This window comes from Dromiciops gliroides, chromosome 6, assembly GCF_019393635.1.
Source record: "Dromiciops gliroides isolate mDroGli1 chromosome 6, mDroGli1.pri, whole genome shotgun sequence".
NCBI lineage: Eukaryota > Metazoa > Chordata > Mammalia > Microbiotheria > Microbiotheriidae > Dromiciops > Dromiciops gliroides.
Genome location: NC_057866.1, coordinates 162,177,946 through 162,194,505, shown reverse-complemented (window position 1 = coordinate 162,194,505; position 16,560 = coordinate 162,177,946). Strand labels below are relative to the sequence as shown.

Sequence of the window (16,560 nt, the reverse complement as noted above, 5' to 3'; positions counted from 1 at the left end):
GATCCCTGGTAACTCTGGAGAGCAGGTTATCATTTGGGACCCCTGTCATCCACAGGCTCCATCTTGCCTAGCCCTCGCTGATCTCCAACACAAACTCTCTAACCAGTCAGACCTTCCATACTTCCAAATATAAAGATACTCCAGTCCAGGCCTCTGTTCTTGCTACATACTGTCCTGTAAACATCCACCCACCTGTGTCACACTTCATTCGAGTCCTTTGTCGTTCTTGTTTTTGTTTAATCGTTTCAGTTATATCCACTTCTCTGGGACTCCATTTTGGATTTCTTGGCAGAGATACTAAAATGGTTTGCCTTTTCCTTGTCCAGCTGATTTTTACAGATGAAGAAACCGAGGCAAACAGGGTTAAGTGACCTGCCCAGGGTCACACAGCTAGGAGGTGTCAGAAGACAAATTTGAACACAAGAAGATGAATCTTTCTAACTCCAGGATCAGCACTCTATCCACTGCCCCACTTAGCTGCCTATTGATTAAAATTCTACTCCACCATGCCCCCAAAGCCTTCCCCAAGGGTCCCTGAGCTTCTCCTTCTCTGAATTCCTACGGAATTTACCATCTACAATATACCACCTAACAACAACTGACACATCCACAATGCTTGAAAGCTTACAAAGCAGTCTGCATAGATTATCTCCCTTGACACTTGCAGATGTCCTTTGGGGACAGATATTATAGCTATTAATCCCCATTTTATACATAAGTCAACAGAAGTTTAGAGAGTGCCATGCCCATGGTCACCGAGTTAGTAAATGTAAGATGGGATGGATAAAAACCTGGATTTTCCTGACACTAAGTCCTATATTTTTATCCACCATCCCAAACTATAAATATCATTCCCATTTGCAACCTATCATTTCTTTTTTTTTTTTTTTTAAAGTGAGGCATTTAGGGTTAAGTGACTTGCCCAGGGTCACACAGCTAGTAAGTGTCAAGTATCTGAGGCCCAATTTGAACTCAGGTACTCCTGACTCCAGGGCCAGTGCTCTATCCACTGTGCCTCCTAGCTGCCCCTGCAATCTATCATTTCTAGTCCTCATTGTTTCTTTCTGTAACGACTGGAATGATGCCACCTGCTGGAGACTTACTGTAGAAAAGCTCCACCATGATGTGAAGGTCTCTGAGGGCAAGACCATGTGTCTTTTCTTTGGCGTCAGGAAGTGATGTTTGCTTGTGGGAGGCTGGCACTCTGACTCTCTCTCTTTCATATGGACTCTGGCGGAGAGCAGAGCTAGGAATGCTCTCTCCCTTTAATAGATAGATGAATCTAGGCCTTTCTCTTTCTCTTCATCAAATTCTTATTCTTCTTAATAAATGCTAAAAAGTCTAACTCTTGATAAAGCTTATAATTTATTGGTGACCACTCATTAGATTTTAGACCGACTAGCTAGAATTTTAGCCCTTACATTTCCAATGATATTAAAAGCTACAATAAGGACAAAAACCATATCTTCAACTTTTTTTTGTCATATCAGAGAGTGCTGAGTGCACTATGCTAAAATTAATTTTAAACCAAATCAAACTATCAAGCATCTGTTATTTTAGGAGTGCAAGAAAAAGGTCTGGGGCAGCTAGGTGGTGCAGTAGATAAGCACTGGTCCTGGATTCAGAAGGAACTGAGTTCAAATCTGGCCTCAGACACTTGACACTAGCTGTGTGACCCTGGGCAAGTCACTTAACCCTCATTGCCCCTCGCAAAACAAACAAAAAAACAAAAAAACAAAGAAAAGGGTCTGAAGAAAATAGGCTGGGTTTCAGTCAGGAGCCTCTAGATACACTAGAACCGAAAAAGTCTTACATGAATTTCTACTTCAATAATATATCAATGGTCATTGTTATTACTAAAACACTAGAAATTTGCAGGATGGCAAAACTACTTAAAGAGAAAGGGAGGGCAACTAAATAGAGAGGTTGGGACATGATGCAAGGTGGGGTGACCAGAAGGATTTTGCTGCTCTTTGAAACAGAGATGAGCAGCTAGGTGCATCAGGCTTGGGGATGTGAGGAGGGTGGCATGGAGAATTTGTGTGGGGCCAAGGCACACAGAAAGTTGGAAAGCTCAGGTGCCCTTTCACCTCACTACTATAACTCCTTAGCTCCTACCCTTTTTGCTTATGCCCCCCAATCTTTACCACCACTGTGGTCAAATAGGTCAATATTGTCTACCTCCAAACAGGTCCTGAATGGAGATAGAAAAGTATCGAAACTAACCAGACTGATACTACGATGCACAATGATGAGCATCTGAGCAATCGGAAGACCTGAGCTCCAAAAATGTGGCTAGAATATCAGCTAGAGCAAAAGCGTGAGGTGTAAAAATTAATCATTTTCACTAGGGGAAGGGTGGGAAGGAGGGGCAGCTTGGTATGGGGAAAGCCACAAACCCAAAGGAAAAAACCTGGTGGAGAATATCTGGGTAGAAAATAGGAGGAGGATTCCTTGGCCAAGAAGGAAGTTGACTAAAGATGTCAAAGTTGACATCATCAGAATGATATGTGCACAATTAATTCCAACGAGGAATAAAGGGGATGATGTATCTGGAAAGACGATGAGGAAATGCAGTTGGTCTAAAAGCCATATTGTTTTTTTCATTTGTGACACTGATAAAGTTATGATAAAGGATTTTTGCTGCACTATACTATATGGTAGTATAAAAATAAAGCATTAGATTCTATGATTTCATAAAACTAAAACATACCAGTTTTATACTCACAATAGGTCAGCCTCTGTCTTTCCTTTCAAATCCATGTCAACATCTTAAGAGCATTAATATTCATATTAATTAAAGAATATTCATGTTCTTGAGAAAAAATATGACATTTCAAATAAATATTTAAATGTATGTATTTGCCTATATCTCTTGCATATTTACATGATAGATAAATCTGTGGTGTGTGCATTACATACACACATATGTATATATAGACATTTATATACACACATATTCATGCATATGTCTGTATACATATATATTGTTTTATACATCTCACAGGCACTGCAAAGCCAACCCCTTCCCTGAGGCATATGTAATGTATAAACACACACAAATATTCATGCATATATAAATATTAATCAGCATTTAAAGTGTCTATTTGTAATTATAAATATTAGCTGATTATCCCTGGAAAGATTTTTGAAAGTAAGATAAAACGGAAAGGGATGATAAGTAATCACTGTAGAAAAGAGTTGAGAAATACCTATAAAAGAAAAGCCAAGGTGGAGCAGCTAAGTGGTACAGTGGATAAAGCACCAGCCCTGGATTCAGGAGGACCTGAGTTCAAATTTGACCTCAAACACTTGACACTAGCTGCTGTGACCCTGGGCAAGTCACTTAACACCCCCCCCCCAATAAAGGTGATAAATAGAAAAGAAAGAAATCTTAACTATTCTGATCAGGTCACCCGACCTAATATAATGATAATGAAGATGAACTATAAATAAATATAACACCAACTGCAGTATATTTGTGGTTTTGAATGTGCATGTTACATATTTCACAGATGATATGGCATCACTAGACTATAGGAAAATAAATATTATACAGGTACATAAAGCATATATGTCCTGTTTTTATTATCATTTTGCAGCTTTTCAAATTTTAGGTTAAAAAAACCCACAACATTACAGTGCTATTGAACCAGTAGTAAAGGCAAGGTACTGAAACCAAACATGATTACTTTTAACAGATCAAAAAAGCTATCACTCATCCTTATGAACATGCTATCTTTGAAATATTTCATTTGCACCATCTCTGTACTCATGAAAGGAACTCGGTTAATTTTATTTAGCATTGATAGCATATTAGGCACTGTTTAAAAAAAAAGAGGAAGAAGAGGTGAAGGGGAAGGGGGGAGGAAGGGGGGAGGAGGGAGGGGAGGAGGGAGGGGAGGAGGGAGGGGAGGAGGGAGGGGACGAGGGAGGGGACGAGGGAGGGGACGAGGGAGGGGACGAGGGAGGGGACGAGGGAGGGGACGAGGGAGGGGACGAGGGAGGGGACGAGGGAGAGCAACAACAGCAGGAACTTATAAATAGTTCTAAGTAGGGTGGGGTGATCAAAGCCTTTACCAAGGATGCCAAAATTTAGACATAAATAATAATAACAAATCCAGTCCTTCAGGAAGAGAAAAAACAATTGAGCTTAGTACCTGCTTAGCAAAAATTAGTTAAAATAGGAATTTACCAGATGTCTCCAGGTGGTGACTTTCTCTGTTACCTCCAAACCTGGAGACAGGACACCCTGGTGAACTACCAGGACTGGCTTTGCCCCTGGCATCTACGCAGGGAATAGTTGACCCCAAAACAGTCAGGAACTATTTCAGGGTCTCCTCCACCCCTCCCCCTGCCAAAAACAGAATTAGGGACACAATTTTTGGTTTTTGTCTCAGATGTAAAAATTGCTGGTCACTGCCCTCAAAATAGTTGTCTTTGTACTCAATTACTTTGTCTGTGTGACCTTAGGAAATTTAATTAATCTCTTCTAGGCCTCAATTTTCTCATCTGTAAGGTTACACAGTCATCCCACTGACCGGTCAGACCCTTTCCAGTTCTAGAGTTCATCATCTTAAATGTTGCTAGCCAAGGGATCCCCACCTTATTAATACCTCCACTTCCTCATTTCTCTTTTTAAAAGATGTACATGACTAGCTGTGTGACCCTGGGCAAGTCACTTAACCCCAATTGTCTCACCAAAACAAACAAACAAAAAAAAACAACACACAACAACAACAACAAAACATGTACCTGAACTATAAGCTTTTTTTTTTAAGTTATAAGATTCTAAGCACATTAATATAGTTGTGGTTGGTTTGTTGCTTTTTGGGAGGAAGGTGGTTCCGAATGTGATTTCATTAATGAGAGGAATTCCAGAATGAAAACTCCCTCCACAAATGTACATTAGCAACCCTCTGTGCACCTTATTGCTTGAAAGAGCTGCCTGGGGTCAGGGCATTGAGGCAAAACTTGAACCCTTCTCCAAATAAAATTTATAAATGGTTGAAGGAAATGCTTCATTTCAGCTAGGAATGTAATGGAAGAAATTATAAATAAATAAATGGCATAAAGAAATAGATGAATGAATAAGTGAAAAGATGGATGGATAGATGGATGGATGAAAGAAATAAAAACCTATTTTTCCAAACAGGTTGACAAATTCCCTGAAATCTACGCACAGACACCTGGACCCCCAGTTAAACATTCCCACTTTAGATTGTCAAAGAGAAGAATTAAGTCCTTTAACTACTTCACATCAGATTTTATTTTTTTTAACTGGCTGTTAACAGCTTTAGAAATCAAGAAAGGAATGAGGAAAGAACAGAGACTATATGCAGCTTTGTAAGCCAAGCGTCTCAAGGTTTAAGGAGCATCAGAATGGATGAGTACGCATCTGTCTCAAGAAGTCTGCCATCAAGAAATGCTTCTATCCAGCATATGAAGGGGGAAGAAAAAGGTATCGACCATCAAGTAAGATCAATGGTGGAAAAGAGGAAGATTTACATGAGGAAGGTCAATCTTCTGCCAAAAACACTTGACGTATACATTTCAACAGAAAACAAAAGTAAGGGAAGTCAACGTGAGCCTGAACCGAGTGAACTTGTCCCAAACTCGGGGTAAACCCAAACTTCTGCTCCTCTTTCTCTCAGGTCTTCTTTTCATCCACTCTATTAAGACCACACTGGTTTACAAATGAGGAACTCTAAAACCGTGTCTCACTGCTGCCATCTGTCTCCATGCATGCCTAAAGCCAGCTACAGCTACAGTCCAGTACTGAAAGACAATGTTGTACAGTACACTTCACCTTGAGTTATAAAAGCACAGGTTATACACACTGGGATTACATATACCACTTACTACTTTTCTTTGGTCTCCTCTTCTTATTAACTGCCTTTTGATTATTTCAGTACTCAAGAACACTTCAGCGAGAAGCTGAGAAAGGGAATGCTGAGATTCAAACATTAATGTTACTGTTTGTTTAGTATCTTCAGTTGGGGAAATGATGGAGGCAATGGGTAAGAAAGAATGTTGGCCGGACCTTGGCTTTGAAAATACGCTGCTGCATTGATGTCCTGTGAAATGGTCCAAATATTCTGGAAATCAGTTTGAAACGGACAAGAAAAGTTGCTCTCAATACTCTTGGACCAGGTGATCTCACTCCTAGGCAGATACCTCAAGGAAGCTGGTGACAGAAAGGTCCCATACAGATTAAATATTCATGGCAGCATTCGTAGTAGCAAAAAAGTGGTGTGGAAGTGGCTATCTATTAATTAAGGGATGGCTATGGGTCAGCTAGGTGGCGCAGTGGATAGAGTACCAGCCCTGAAGTCAGGAGGACCTGAGTTCAAATCCAGCCTCAGACACTTAACACTTACTAGCTGTGTGACCCTGGGCAAGTCACTTAGCCCCAACTGCCTCAAAAAAATAAAAATCAAGAATGGCTGAACATATTGTAGCACCAATACGATGAAATATTATATAGCGATCAGCTCCGAGATTAGACAAATCTCTAAATATGAAGAACTGAAACATGATCAATTGTATATGAACTGATACAATGAAGAAATCAGAACGAGAACAACATACAACATGAATATAATAATTAAAGCCACATGAAAGCACATCAGACCACAGTATTATACATAATTTCTATTCTGTATTCCAGAGATCTGATAGTGAAATACACATCCTTCATTAGAGAGGTGATGGAGTACAGGTGCAGATAATTGCTGGTGGTGTTATTGGATCAGAAATTTAAAGTTGGAAGGTAACTTAGAGGCCGTAGAGTCAGATGAGTAATCGAGGCCCAGCAAAGTTAAAGAACTTCTCCAAGGTCACACAGTTAAGCAATGGCAGGGATGGGATTTGGAGTAGGGTCCTTTTCTTCAAAATCCAGCAATCTTTTCCACTACCGAGTCACCTTGAATCGTTTTGCTTAGCTAGTTGTTTTTGTTTGTTTGTTTTTTAAAGAGGGTGATAAAAGGATTTCATTTGGTGGGATGGCAGGAAGAGGAAAATACAGTGATAAGTAACAGCAATTTAAGAAACAAAACCACAAAGCTTCCATAAAACTTTTAAGCAATGGGTAAATGAGAGACTTGAGTTAGTTCCTTCCATAATTCCAGAACTACCACTAACATAAATGAAAAAGAAGTGATACTCAAGCCAGTAAGCAATACTGGCATTTGTAAAATAACAATGATTTTTCTATCATGGCTCACCTCAATGGACAGGTTTACCTCCTTTGGCATCTCAAAACCAGAGTCTTTAAGTGCCTTTTTCTAGTTCCACATTCAGCTTCTAAAACCTGGCATTCAGTGGCATACTAAGTCGTCACTTTTTTTTTTCCCTTTCTAAATACAGAACCAGAGCTTTCTGAAATCATACAATTGTCATCCTCCTCCCACTTCAATCACACCAAGTAACAAGATAGTTTCATGTAATGACTACATGCAGCCCTATTATCTTTCTCTCTCCCTATTCACCTTCTAAAGAGCTCAAGAGGAGAGAGGTGAAAAAAATGGAAAGCAGCAGGAGACAGAAAAGGGGCTTAGGATGGAGCCTAGAAAATCCACGACCAGGTAAAACCAACCCCCATGCTTCAGAGTTGACTGCAATCACAAACCAAACCCCAAACTCCAATCTCAGGAACTGTCAGAGACATACAACAATGGAGAACTTCTTTGCTGTCAATTTGCCATAGGAACCTATTTGAAAGTTAAAGGCTTTTCAGATTTAAAACACACACACACACACACACACACACACACACACACACAGAGAAAGCTAAACTACCAAAGAAAATGAATATTCACTTCATGACTTGCTAGGATTGGTTCTCTCTCTGTTTGCATTTTTTCATTTGCATTTTTGCAGACACTGTAAGACTCTTCTCGGCTTCCACCCACATAAGACTGTCCTCTATTTCCACCCACACTCACCTCACACCTAGTCTGATGATTTTTTAAAAAAGACTTAAAGAGAGGGGGGGGGGGGGGGAAACCGGACTCCAGAGACAGTAAATCTCAGGAGACAGCTGTCCTTTATTTTCCTGATTTTGCATATAATTTGCCCTTGGGCAATTTAAGATTAATGTGCAATCATAGTAAAATATGTTACAAGTTCAGTTTAAATGTCTTTTTTTTTAACCCAGTGATAAATACTGAGACTAAGAGAGATAATTCTCCATAAGTGTTCACCTTGAGCTTCTACCCAGGACAAAGGTACTTGAGAGGGAGACAATTTTGTAAGCAAATTCCAAAAGATTTTTTTTTTTTTAATTACTGAAAGTGCCTCCTTTTCAAAAGGAAGGAAGCTTAGCTCTGGAGAGTTAGGGTAACCAAAGATCATCCTAACTTATACTGTACAGGGCTTTCTAGTTTTATCTCATCAATTCATGTGAATTTAATTTAAATTCTGCATTTGATAGTTGACAGCTTGCCGAGACAAACATTTTAATTCCATACCCTAGAAATGAAAGTGCATATTCAAATTCTTTACATATGGAAGATTTTCTAATAGATAAGCTTCGTAAACAGAAGAGGCATAACAAATTTAATTTCCATGAGGATGTGTGTTTGATTTTTTGTTTGTTTTAACAGCCATAAAGAGATGTTCTTGCATTGATTTTGTACATTTCCCAACGTGTGCACATGAAATTGACCAAGTGTATATTGTTTTAGAAGAATACAACTTCCTGATCTTGGAGGTGAAACAGAAGGAAGGCACCTAGGAAAATAACAGGAATGCCCTCGAAATTCTGAAACTGAAAAATTTTGCAGTTATCAACTTACATCCCCCAGACATCTCATTTTATCATTATTATAGGAAGATGACAAAATAAGGATGTAAAGGACTCAAACCCAATCCAAAATATACTTTTTTATAAAACCTGGTGATTCCTGGGTCTGGAAGTAGAGAGATGGTCATTGATTACACTGTATGATAGGTTTCAGTTGTGGTGTAACTGAAAGAGACATGCGAGGTTGGAATTTCAGCTCTGCTACTAACAAGCTGTGTGCCATGTGACTCTGAGTAATAAAGTCAATCTCTCTGGAGCCTCTACATCCTAATCTATATAATGGGGATAATAATACTCATGTTTCTCGGTCTCACCAGATTGCTGTGAATATTAAATAATTAAATACTGAATAATTGAATTCATACTGAACAATTCAATATGAATTACTGAATAATTAACCATGAATTATTCAATATGAATGTTGAATTAAATAAAATTTTCTAGACCTTGAAGTACTTATATGAATATAATAGCATTCAAGTCTAACTATTATTACATATAGAATATATACATCTATTGCATTATGTGATTTGTCTAATTCATAAAAAAATTACATATGAGAGATGATATTTGTATGCCAATTTGTTGATTTTGGAAGAGGGTTTGGGAATGGAACAATGATGTGGACATCATTCATTATATATTATATTGTATGTGCTACATATTATTATAGAACAATCTCTGAATAATCCCTCAAAAAGAAAGTCTTTATTGAACAAGATTTTGAAGGAGATAGTTACTGAAGAAGATATAAACAATTGCAAGATTTGCTCCCTGGATTACAGGGGGTTTAAAACTTGGGAGTGAAAATAAGGGGCAGCTAGGTGGCACAGTAGATAGAATGCTGGGTCTGGAGTCAGGAAGATTCATCTTCGTGAGTTCAAATCCAGTCTCAGACACTTACTGTGTGTGACCCTAGGTAAGTCACCTAACTTTGTTTTCCTGAGTTCCTCATCTGTAAAAGGAGCTGGAGAAGGAAATCTTTGCCAGAAAACCCCAAATAGGGTCATGAAAAGTCAGACAAACTGAACAATAGAAACAAAAAAGTAAAAATAAGGCAAGCCTACGAAATGTGGGAAGCCTAAATTACCAAGGCATTTGTTGTATATTTAAATGTCTAATATCACTGGTCTCCATTTGAATCTCAAATCGAAGCTTAGATGTATAGTTGTCAAAATTCGGGGGGTATTCTTTGTTCACAGTTTATCCTTAGTTTTTGAGAAGACAAATTCTCCTCCAGAGTGTGCCAACGTGACCAATCATTCGCTTTACTAAAGAAAGAACTCAAAACTCTTTCCTGAAAACTGCATTTTGGGATTTTGGTCGCTAGAGAATTTCTTCATCTTTTCTTTCATGATTACTTTTGTTTCTGTTAGAGTATAAATGCTTTGAGGTTAAAGCATGTTTCACTTTTTATTTTTGTATCTCAAGGGCTTAACACATAGGAGACACGGAATATGTTTCCTGATAGATTGCCAGACTAAGCTTATAACATGGGACCTGGATATTGCTTAAGTAGGAGGGTTCTTCTGGTTTAGCAGGAGAAACTGGTCAGAATCTCTCTTTCCAGGCAAACTGCTGGTATATTAATAAACTGCGTCTGACAGATTCTAGCTAAATACAGAGTATTGTTTGTTTTTCTTTCACAATATGAATAATTAAATAACACCAAGCAGGGTAAAATCGGGATCGAATGAGCAATATGGACAATAAATGTTTCCCTAGCAGAGAAGGATGTGAGCTGGATCTTGGGACGTGGGTGGGACTTGAAGAGGGGAAGACAAGACTGGAGAAAGTGCATGCATGGAGCCTTGGAGGTCACCTGGCCTGACCTCTTTCATTTTATAGTTGGGAAATTAAAGACCCAGGGACATTATGTGATTTGCCCAAAGTCATACATGGCGGAGCTAGTAGCTGAACCCTCTAATTCCAAATCCTACACACTGAGAGGCACACCTGTGAAGAAAGGAGCGCACGGGGAGACCTCTGATAGGTCACGGAAAGACACAGAGCCAGGAGGTGAGAACAGGTTCAGACTGGGATGAGCCTTGAATGTTAGCTAAGTCATTTTAACTTTATGTAGTAGGCAACAGAGATCCCGAAGCAGGAAGTAAGGCACTTAGAAGAGTGCCTGGCACATAGTAGGAGCTTAATAATAAAAATTTGATAAAATGCTATCATACAAATGCACACACACACACACACACACACACACACACACACACACACACACACTCTCATTCTTAGCTCCTGAGGAGAATGTAAGCTACCAGATGGAGGAGCTGATTTCTGGTCTCATCTCTGTATTCCTATCACCTAGCAAAATTCTTTCCATGTAACAAATGCTTAGTCAGTGTTTACTGGATTCTACTGGACATGGGCAAATAGAGCAATAGGAAAGAGTTTAAGATGACTTTCCAACAGAAATAGAGAAGATTGGAAGGTGGGAGATGATAAGTTCAGTTTTGGATGTGTTTGATTTAACGTGACAGCAAGCCAATCACACAATAATATAAGAGTTAAAAATACAGCACTAAAACTCAGGGAAAATCTAGGACTGGAGACAGAGAACTGGGCATCAATTATCAATATCAGGTCATTGGAATGGCTGAGATAGCTGAAAGGGAATAAAAAACTGAGAATTGAACCTTAGGAGAAGCTCATGTTTAGAGAGTGAGAAGGGAAAAAAAAACCTAACACATGAAGAAGGTAGGACTGGTAGGACAAGCAGAAATGTATTTTCATATAAGTTAAGGGAAGAAAGAGTCTCCAGAAGGAAAGGGTGATTAACTGTTTTATATGCTAAAAGACCAAGGAGAGAGAAGACTGAGGAAAAACTAGGTTTGTCAATTAACCTGTGAAAAATAACTTTCACTAAACTGAAGGGGGGATAGGGCAGAGTACAGGAAGTTTAATGTGGTGAGGAAATGAAAACCTCATTCAAAAATCTTGACCAAAAAAAAAGAAAACAGAAATAGGACAGTATCTGGAGAGTACTACAGGGACATATCTTTCAAAGATCATCTTAAAGGAAACAAACAAACAAACCAGGATATGAACCTTTGGGGAAGAGAATGAAGATAAAAAGAGAGAAATAGTTTCCTAGTTTTCCAATATGAACAGAAGAGGACAGGATTGGATTGAAAGTACAAATTTATGGGCTTTGAAAAGGAGAAGAAAAAAACCCCAAACATTTCCTCTGAGAAAAGGGAGGAAAAAAAAGAGAAGATAGGTTTGAAGATCTATATTTAGGGAAATAGAGGAAGGATAACAGGGAAGGGAAACTCATGCCCAGTGAGATATAGGGGAAGGAAAGTGGGATGAGAGTGATTCACAGTCTTAACAAAACAGGGCATATGTAGCTAAATGTTACAAGAACAAGGGGTCATCTGGTAGTACAATGAAGTAGCTAAGCAGTTGAGGTTGGGAAGAAAGTTCAGGAAGGATGTTTTGAAGGTCCAGCAGGAACAATGAAGAGCTAGGAGAAGGCTGATGTCACTCACCTCCCTCACTGAGTTTAAAGAAAAGCCTTTACAAGGCTTCGAAGGAGGAAGCCTTCAGAGGATTAGGTATCTTTAGGACAAAGTAAAATCCAATTACAAGAAAGAGGAAAATAAAATGTGACTTAGGACACAATAGAGTATAAGTGCTACAAGGCATATTGAAAGAAAGGAGTCAATAGATGATAGTCAATGGAGAGTAAGTATGGATAGGATGGGTGAGAGGAGTTACCACCAGAGTGGCTTGAAATTTGCCTCCTTCACCTTCCACATGAAACAAAAATATTTTTAATACTTATCCACATTTTAAACTCAACATATTCAAAACTCATTTATCACCCCCCCCAACCCTGCCCCAAACCCTCTCCTCCTCCAAACATTCTTTTACCATCAAGAGCATCACGATCTTCCCAATCAGTCCCTCAGCTCTACCTCAAAATGTTCACTCTGTTGCTAAGTTCTGTTGATTCTACCTTGAAAAACACCTTTGTAAATATTCTCCATAGTCTCCTTCAACACTGCCCCAGCCCTGGTGCTGACCCTTATCACCTCAGACCTGGAATATTACCATAGCCAGCTGGTTGGTCTCTCCCCAGTCCATCCACCTCCACCAAGCCATCAAAGTGATCATCCTGAAGGGGAGGTCTGACCTTTTCATCCCCCACCCCTACTTAATAAACCCTGGTATCTCCTGATTGTTTCCAGGATCAAATCCAAAATCTTCTGATTGCCTTTTAAAGCCCTTCACACTCTGGCTTTTTTCAGCCTTCTTAGACCTTAGTGACCTGCACATACTCTACATTCCAGAGACGATGGTCTTCTTGTTCTTTAAACAAGGCCTCCATCTTCTGATTCCAGTCATTTCCACGGGCTGTCCCAGATGTCTGGAATTCCCTCCCACCTCGCCTCTGCCTTCTGTCCTCCTAGAAGACAACTATAATCCTACCTTCTACAAGGAGCCTTCCTTATTGTTAGTGCCTTCTGAGATTATCTTCCATTAATTTGCATATATTTTATTTGTATACAATTGTTTGCATGCCATTTCCTTCATAAGATTGTGAGCCTCCTGGTGGGAGAGACTCTTTTGCCTTTCTTTGAACAACGAGCACTTAGCTCAATGCATGGCATATAGTAAGCACTTAATAAATATTTCTTCCTTGCTGACCTGAATGACCTTGGTTTCTTTGGCCTTCAAACCCTGGTTTACCCACATCTAACTGTATCTTTTGTGATTCTTTTCCTCTTTTCATTACTATCCATAGGTAATCCTTCTCCCTCCTCTCCCTTTTCCCCTTCCACTCCCTCCCACTGCAAGCTCTATGAGTCTAGACCCACAGCAATGTCAAAGCAAGGGTGAAATGAGGGTTAGCAAAAACAAGCTAGCTCTTCCTACTTGTATCCCTAGTACAGAGCTTGGCACATAAGTACTTAATAAAGGTTTTTTTTTTTTTCCCCAGTTCATTCATTCATAGGTCATAAAATTAGCAAGTTGCGATGTTACTATCTGAATTCAGATCCTTAATTTCCAAATCCAGTGTTCTTTCCACTATTCCACACTGGGCATTTGGTAGATGAAAAAACAAGAGACCTACACAGATCAAGTGACTTGTCCAAGACAATTCTGTAAATAAAAGGTATGGCTCTCCTTTCTGCCAAACTTTATTCTTCCCTTCTTTTCAATCAAAGCTCACCTGGCAGCTTTCTCCAATCTAACAGCTACCCTCCAATCTGACAATAATCCAATTTACCATTCTCACTGCAGTTTTGTAACTTACATTTTTTTCATTATTCCCTAATATGTATCTCCTTCTTTTGAAGCAAATGGAAAATTTGTTTGTATCTTCTATTAGAATTTGTGACACTGAGTTTAAGGGACTTGCCTAGTCACAAGTAGCTAATGTGATTCAGATGCAAGACCAAAATCCAGGTCTCCCTAACTACAAAGGGCATCCCTCTGTCGTTCAGGCTATATTTCATCTCACTGACAGAAGAAGCTAAATAAGAAGAATGTAATAAGTTAAGCACTGTGTTCTATGTGACCATGGGCATATCAAATAACTTCTTTGGGCTTAATGTTCTTCATCTATAAAGTAAGCTTAGACTAGAGAGCCTCTGAGGACCCCTGACTCACTAAATCTATGACCCTGTGATGCCATATTACTATTTTTAAACACACTAGGAAAGGAAATAAGCAGGCTAATTAGATTATTCTCAATATATGGGACAATCAAGCTTGGAACAGCATACAGTTGACATTTAATAAATACCTCTGGTGATGGGAAAAAGAGGGCAGACTAGGACTAAGGCAGAGACTGAAATTCACAAGAGAAGAATACAAGATGGAGAATGACCAGGATATGGCTGAATAGGGTTGGGAGAAGGGGGACACTAGAAACAACCTATTGATGAAGACATTTCACAGCTGTGGGAGAAGAGTGACTGGTTGTATTATAAGGTCTTTCACGTTTTAAAAGGGATTGCTACCTAGTCACAAACTCTGGTCTCCCCTCTTCTTACTATATCTATGCTCACAATTGTTTTGATAAAATGGTGAGATAATATTTGCAAAATGCTTAACACAATGACTGGCACCTAATAGGGGCTTAAATAAATGTTCATTGCCTTCCCTTGTTCCCCATTGTTCCTTCTCTTTCCATTAAAAGCAATAGCTTCTTGTAACAAAACAAAAAAATCTCTGGGATCAGAGGGATTGAGAAAGAAAACATATTTGCTTTTTTTTTAAAAAAAAAACATCTAATAAGAGATTTGTAGAAAGAAAAATGTATTTTTCTCTAGAAAAATATCCCCACATGGTATGCAAGCTCACTTATGTCTACTCACTGGAGGACACACAGCCTTCTGATAAACTGCACACACCCATGAGGTGGCCCAGGAAAAAACAGGTATTTTACCTCTACATACATAAACTTCTAAGGAAAAAGTATAAAAGTGCCTTTTAGAGAATGATGCCCTTTCCATTTTTAATTGAACAACAAACACATACAAAGGGGAAAATGAAAATCTGTCCATTTACTAGCTGTGAACAACAACAAAAACAACAACAATGAAGATGTGCATGGTGAGGAGCACTGGAAAACTGTTTACAATTTTTACAGAAAGCTGGAAAGACTGGGGAACAGGAAGGAAGTTGTCAGTTCCAATCCAATGTAGCCAGAAATGAATGAAAATTCTTCAGCCTGTATTGTTTAAAAAGTCAGGGAGAAAAGGCTTTTTGAAATGTGGGGTTTTCTTATGAATGGGCACACACCCAAATCACAAAGCAACTTGTATGTCTGTTACCCAGCATTCTAATTTCACAGGTGGCAGCCTTGGCTTTATGACAAAGGCTTGGTTTCACAGAAAATGGGACTGGCTGGCTGTCCCCTGTGATGTTGTCTAAATCTAGAGGAACAGGGATGTATAATACAGGAGTAAGGCAAACATTCTGCTTATCCCTGCCTTGCAAAGTCCCTGGACAAATAGGATTTCAACCTCTAATGAATCAGGCCCTTTGAAAAACTCAATTTCACAATGGTGAAATGTTTAGATGCCCTCGGTTTGCTTGCATGGTGAACAAAGTACAAGGACCTTCTTAAAACTACAGTATGCATAAAAAGAACCTTCAAGCACTTGCACAGATGTGTCTTTTCTTAAGAGTATATGGTGGGGGGCAGCTAGATGGCGCAGTGGATAAAGCACCGGCCCTGGATTCAGGAGGACCTGAGTTCAAATCTGGCCTCAGACACTTAACACTTACTAGCTGTGTGACCCTGGACAAGTCATTCAGCCCCAATTGCCTCACCAAAAAAATAAAAATTTAAAAAAAAAAGAGTATATGGTGCTGTGTGTGTGTGGGGGGGAAGCTAGGTGGCCCTGGATTCAGGAGGACCTGAGTTCAAATCTGGCCTCAGACACTTACTGGCTGTGTGACCCTGGGCAAGTCACTTAATGCTCATTGCCCCCCCCCCCCCCAAAGAGTATATTGAGGAGCATACAAGCTAATTATATATTGGTGGCTAAAAACTATGGCGACACATACTGGTGTTTCAACACTACTTCTTTGGTTTCCCTTTATATTCTGGTCCAGTTACTACTCACCATTCCCCAACCTCACTCTGTCCTCTCTTGCCTCTACACATTTGTACACACCAAGTCCCATGCCTGAGAAAGGTCCTCCCAATCATCACCATCTTTTGAAATCCTTTCCTTCCATCATGGCCTTTCATAAGTATCACCTCCTCCAAAGTTTTCCCA

At 39.3% G+C, this 16,560-nt stretch overlaps 1 protein-coding gene across 1 annotated transcript in view; it reads right to left on the bottom strand.

The window, feature by feature from the left end:
- Nucleotides 1–16,560, bottom strand: part of ARHGAP10 (Rho GTPase activating protein 10) — a 369,896-nt gene that overhangs the window by 152,842 nt on the left and 200,494 nt on the right. The gene's annotated exons all lie outside the window — the stretch shown is intronic.